This window comes from Pan troglodytes, chromosome 21, assembly GCF_028858775.2.
Source record: "Pan troglodytes isolate AG18354 chromosome 21, NHGRI_mPanTro3-v2.0_pri, whole genome shotgun sequence".
Lineage (NCBI taxonomy): Eukaryota > Metazoa > Chordata > Mammalia > Primates > Hominidae > Pan > Pan troglodytes.
The window spans coordinates 11339677-11346092 of record NC_072419.2 but is presented as its reverse complement, the minus strand read 5'-3'; positions in this window follow the sequence as shown (position 1 = coordinate 11346092).

Genomic DNA, 6416 nt, shown 5'->3' with positions numbered 1-6416 from the left:
GCCCCTCCCCACACTTCCCATCTCCCTTCTCCCTTCCCCATGTGCTCCCATGCAAAGCACTTGCATTCAAATCCTTGTCTCAGGCTGTGCTTCTGGGGAAAACCCGGTCTTGGAAAAGTGCTGCTAGAGATCTTGTTTCTACTGGTAGTTATAGAGGGCAGGGGATGGTCATTTTGAGTGACAAGAACAAGTTGAACATCATAGAGATTTCCTTCAAGAATGAACAAAGCGTGGCTGGGGACAGTGGCTCACGCCTATAATCCCAGCACTGACTGGGAGGCTGAGGCGGGCGAGTCCCTTGAACCCAGGAGTTTGAGACCACCCTGGGCAACATAGTGAGACCCCATTTCTACAAAAGACAAGGAAAGAAAGAAAAAAGAGCAAAGTAGTTTGTAGCTCCAGTGGAACAGCCTGCTTCTTGCTTTTTAAATTTTTATTGAAGTATCACCTCCATGCAAGGAAGTGCACACATTTTAACTGTATAATTCAGTGATATTTTCCATGTGTCTATGACTAGGTAGCTACCACCTGGAACAGGATGCATTTTGGACACTCTTGAAGTCTTCCTTGTTTCTCTTCTGAGATGAGGACCATCCTCTACCAGTATTTGAGCTTCCATCTCTATGGATTAATTTTGCCTTCTCTTGAATTTCATTCAATGAAATTTTGGTTTTCTGGGGCCACTGTAACACATAACCACAAAGCATGTGGCTTAAAACAACCGAAACTGATGCTTTCAGAATTCTGGAGTTTGGAAGTCTGAAATCAAGGGGTCAGCAGGGCTGTGCTTCCTCTGAAGTGTCTAGGGGAGGATCCTTTCCTGCCTCTTCCTAGCTCCTGGTGGCTCCTGGCAGTCCTGGGTGTACCTTGACTTGTAGTGAAATCATTCTCCAATATCTGTCTCCATTATCACATGGCCTCATTCTCTGTGTCCTCTCCTCTTGTTATAAGAACCCCATTCATTAGATTCAGGACACATCCTAATTCAGGGTGGCCTCATCTTAATTTAGTTACATCTGCAAAGACCCCACTTCCAAGTACAGTCCCAATCTGAGATTCTAGGTGGATGTGAGTTTTGGGGAGATGCTATTCAACACCCTATGGAAATCATACAGCGCATGCCCTTGTGTCTGGCTTCTTTGGCATCACGTGTGGGCTCATCCATGCTATTGCAGGGGGCAGCTGTTCACTCCTTTTCTTCCTGTGGAGTGTTCCATTGAGTGTCTATGCCACAAATTATGCATTTAGTCTGCTGTTGATGGACTTCACCTTGTTTCCAATACGCGGCTATGATGACAGACCTGCTGTGGACTTTGTTTTCTGTCTTTGGGTTGACCTAACACCCTTTCCCATAGGTCTTTACCTAGGACTGGAGCTGACAGCCTGTCTTTGCAGGTTGGTAATTAAACTCTGCAGCATTTTTGGACTCCATTAGCTATTTCTGTCAGTGGGTGGAGGGAGAATCCATGTTGGGTGCATATCTGAATGAGCTGTTCCTCCCAGACTCCTGACTGGTGAAGGTCAGGGGAGGGGACTCCGGGCAGCTCCAGATCCCCCTTGATTGTTCAGTGTCTGAGGAAGACGCCCAGAGAAGGAGCCTCCCCCAGAGCTGCAGTGAGCCCTTTTCAGCAGGGGCAACTGGGTCCTCTCCTTAGCCAGGCGTGGCTGAGGTCTCATGGGAACCTGCAGTGCCTCATTGAGAGGAGAAGGTGCCCTAGATGTTCTCTTCCTAAAAGGATGTGGTAAATAGAACAACTTGGGGACTGAGCAGTCAGCGGGACTGGCGTCTTGACCAATAAGTAGAAAACATGATTGCAGACTCCAGTCTGGGTGACAGAGTGGGGCCCTGTCTCAATAAAATAAAATAAAATAAAATAAAATAAAATGCAAATGCTATAAAATTCACCCTTTTAAAGTGTGCAATTCAGTGGTTTTTGGTATATTCACAGAGTTGTACAATCATCACTCTCTGATTCCAGACCTTTTTCATCACCCTGGAAATAAATCCCATATCTATTAACAGTCCCTCTCCAATTCCTCTCTTCCCTCTGGGAAGTAGATTGGAAACCACTAAGCTACTTTCTGTCTCTATGGATTTGCTTATTCTGGACATTTTATATAAATGGAATCATCCAGTATATGGTTCTTTGTGTCTGTTTTTTTTCACTTGTCTTAATGCTTTCAAGATTTACCCATTTTTCATTTCCCTTTATGCCTGAATAACATTCCATTGTATAGATAGACCACATTTTGTTTATCATCCTCCTGTTTTAATGTTCCCCTTTGAAATCTGATCTCCACACGTGCAGCAGGTACAATCAATGACTCTCATTTTGTAGTAATTATTCCATCTTCAAAGACTCACCTATTTCCTCTTTTTAACGTATGTGTTAACTGATACAGAGCAAATATAAAGTGCACACATCTCAAGTGAGAAGGTTGCTAAGTTTTGACACATGTCTATACCTGAATGACCACCAGCCAGATGCAGACATAGAATATTTCATCTTCCCACTGGGCTCTCAAGCCTCCTCCCAGGCCATATCATCTGCCTGTACCTCCTTCCCAAGGAAACCACTATTCTAGTTTCTATCACCTTAGATTAGCTCTGCCTACCCTTAAACCTCATAGACACGGAGCTGTACAATATATCATTTTTTGCATGACATTTTTGCTTAGCAATCAACCCATGAGATTCACTCATGCCGTGTGTGGTAATAGTCTCTTCTTTTTGGTTGCTGTGTAGTAGTCCATTGTATGGCTATGCCACCATTTAGCTACTCTTCTCTCCATGGACATTTGAGTTACTTGTAGCTATTGTGAATAAGGTGGATATGAACATTTTTGCATGTATCATTTGGGAGCCATAAGCTCTCACTTCTGTTGAGTATTTACTGAGAAGTAGAATTGGTGGGCCATAAAATGAGCACGTTTAGTTTGAATAGATACTGCCCAGTTGTTTTCCAAAGTGAGCTGTGCCAATCCCACCAATAGTGCATGGGAGCTGTAGTTGTGCTACATCCTCATCAATGTTGGTGTCAGTCATCCTGGTACATAGTAGCATCTGGGTATAGTTTTAATTTGCATTTAACTGATGATGAGTGAGATTAGGCACCTTCTTATGTGCTTATTGGCATTTAGATAGCCACCCGTTACTTTCGAGTCATAGTTTCCTTTACAATGGGGCAAAGGGATCATGCCTTTCTTTTTCTCTTAGTTTCCTTAAAAATTCACCCTTGTCAATTTATACTTAATTACACAAGTATTGTATGGATACATTTTCATTGTTTCTTCACACCCTTGCTAACATTGGATATCACCAGACCTTTAAAGTGAGAAGAGAAATCAGTCTTACTGGTATTTTAATGGAATGTGCGTTTCTCTAATTATTAGTGAGATTAAGTATTTTTTCTTATGTTTTTTGGACACTTGTATTTCTTCCATGTATTGCCTTTTCACATCCTTTGCCAATTTTTAAAATCAGGTTATTTCTCTTCCTCATTGATTCTGGAAGTTTTTTATACAGTCTATATAAGAATCTGTTATCTGTTATATATTGTAAATACTTTCTTTTCTTCTGTTGATTGTATTTTTATGTATTTATTTATTTTTTTCACATAGGGTCTCACTTTTTGGCTCAGGCTGGAGTGCAGTGCATTAAACAATAACCTCTAATTCCTCCCCCTCCCAGCCTCTTGTAACTTCTATTCTATTTACTGTCTTTAAGAATTTGCCTATTCCAGCTACCTCATATAAATGGAATCATACAATATTTGTCCTTTTGTGGATATTAATCTTTTCATTTATTTATAGATTCTTTGTTTTTGTTTTTGAGATAGGGTCTTGCTCTGTTACCCAGGCTGGTGTGCAGTGGTACGATCATGGCTCACTGCAGCCTTGGCCTCCTGGACCCCAGCAATCCTCCCACCTCAGCCTCCTGAGTAGTTGGGACCACAGATGTGCACCACAATACCTGGTTAATTTCCAAAATTTTTTGTAGAGACAGGGTCTCCCCCCATTGCCCAGGCTGGCCTCAAACTCCTTGGGCTCAAGTGGTCCTCCCACAGTGTTGGGATTACAGGCCTGAGTCACTGCACCTGGCCTTGATTGTATTTTTAAAAGACTTTTTTTTGTTTAGAACTGTTTCAAACTTATAGAAAAATTGAGAAGATAGTACAGAGTGTTCCCATATACCCATGGCCAATGTTCCCTTTGTTAACATCTTGCATGAGTACGGCACATTTGTTAGAAGGAATGAACTAGCACTGATACATGATAATCGTGTCTCCTTGGGCTCCTCTAGCTGTGACAGTTTCTTAGACTTTCCTTGTTTTTGGTGACCTTGATAGTTTTGAGAAGTACTGCTCAGATATTTTCCCAAATGCCTATTTATTAAATTTGTCTAATGTTTTTCTCTTGACTTGACTGGGGTTATGAGTTTTTGAGAGGAAGTCCACAGAAGTAAAGTGCTGCTTTCCTCACATCACATCAGAAGTACATATGATCAACATGATTGATCACCACTGATGTTGACCTTCATCACCTGGCTGAGGTCGTATGTGTCAGGGTCCTCCACTCTAAGGTTACTCTTCTCCCCCATTCCATACTGTCCTCTTAGGAAGGAAGTCACTATGCTTACTCCACATTTAATGAGTCAGGAGTTATGCCTCACCCCCTTGAGGCAGAGTATCTGCATAAATTATTTGAAATTTATCTGTCCAAGGGACTTGTCCCTCCTCCCCCATTTATTAATTTATTCAATCATTTATTTGCAATAGTGAGGACTCAGGGGTATTTATTTTATACGTTGAATGATAGTCCAGCACTGCTTTATTTTGTTGCTCAAATTGTTCCAGCTTTGGCCGTTGGGAGCACTCTCAGTTGGCTCCTGTGTTTCTTTGATGTAGCTCCATTAATATGCATTTGTTTTTTGATTGTTTTTGAGTGCCTCCTTATTTTCTGGCACTACAAAATACTCCAGGCTCCTTTTGCATATTTCTGTCAGAGGCATAGAATTGGCCATTTCTCTAAGGAGCCCTGGTACCTTTCATTGGAGAGTGTTATTAGAAACCAAATTCTGGGTGCTAGGTATGCTTTTTGCTACTGGGGTGCTGTTTCTTTTAGTCCTTCTCAGATGACAGAGCAAGGAAATATTAATGTGTATACTAACCTATGGATATCACATATCTATACATATTTCTATATGGAATCTTCTGCCCCTGTATTAAGCTAGACATGAGTTCATACTGATGCCTCCAACTCCGCTCTGTTACCAAGTGGATCATTCTAGCCTTCTCCCCTGGCTTATCTGTAAATTTGCATTCCAACAGTGAGCAACCTGGCTCCTACCATCCACCATTTGTTTAATTAATTTTCAATTTCAGTATGCACGTATCAGAATTGTTAATGCATATCCCCATGAGAACAAACTTTATTAAATAGAGTAAGGTACAAAACTCATATGAGAGAAGAGGCCTTGGTGACTGACCATAGATGGGGTTATCTTAGCCTGCTTGTGTTGTTATAAAAGAATACTTAAGGCTTGGTAATGTATAAAGAAAATAGGTTTACTTGGTTCATGGTTCTGCAGACTGTACAAAAAGCATAGCACCAATACCTGCTTCTGATGAGGGCCTCCGGCTGCTTCTACTCATGGTGGAAGGGAAAGGTGAACCACTGTGGGCAGATCACATGGGGAGAGAGGAGGCAAGAGGAGGGAGGAGGAGGTTCTACACTCTTCAACAACTATCTCTTGAGGGAACTAAGAGTGAGAACTCACTCCCGTGAGGATGGCAGCAAGCCATTCATGAGAGATATACTCCCATGACCCAAACCTCCCAGTGGGCCCTACCTCTGACATTGGGGATGAAATTTCAACATGATATTGTTTTTGGAGGGGAGGCCAAATATCCAAACCATAGCAATGAATCTTATTTGCATCTGGCCTGTGTTGGTTCAGTGCTTAACTCCAGTGGTATTTGGGAGTCCGGTAAAGACCCTCAGCCAAAATATTAATTGATTGTTCTTGCTGGTGATTTATAAGATGCTGTTTAAAGTCCAGAACTCCCTGGGAGGCATGCTGCAGCAGTATGTCTATATTATTTCTTAAACATATGTAGATTGATGATTTGCATTTGGTTTACATGTTTACCCAGCCTGATTTAAGCTACGTAATTAGTGGGGTATACAAAACCCCTTTGTAAGCTGTGCCTTAGCTTCCCAAGACCAAGGGATTACACACATATCAAGAAGAAAGTGCTCTTTCTCATGATATAGAAATATTTCCTCATGTTACTGATAATGCAATAAAGTGTATATGCTTCTGAGTGATTTGCTAATGTGTATGTCAGCAACACATTCAGTATCCAGAATGGCTTGAAGTTATGCCTTCAGGGCCAAAATAACATAATGTTAAA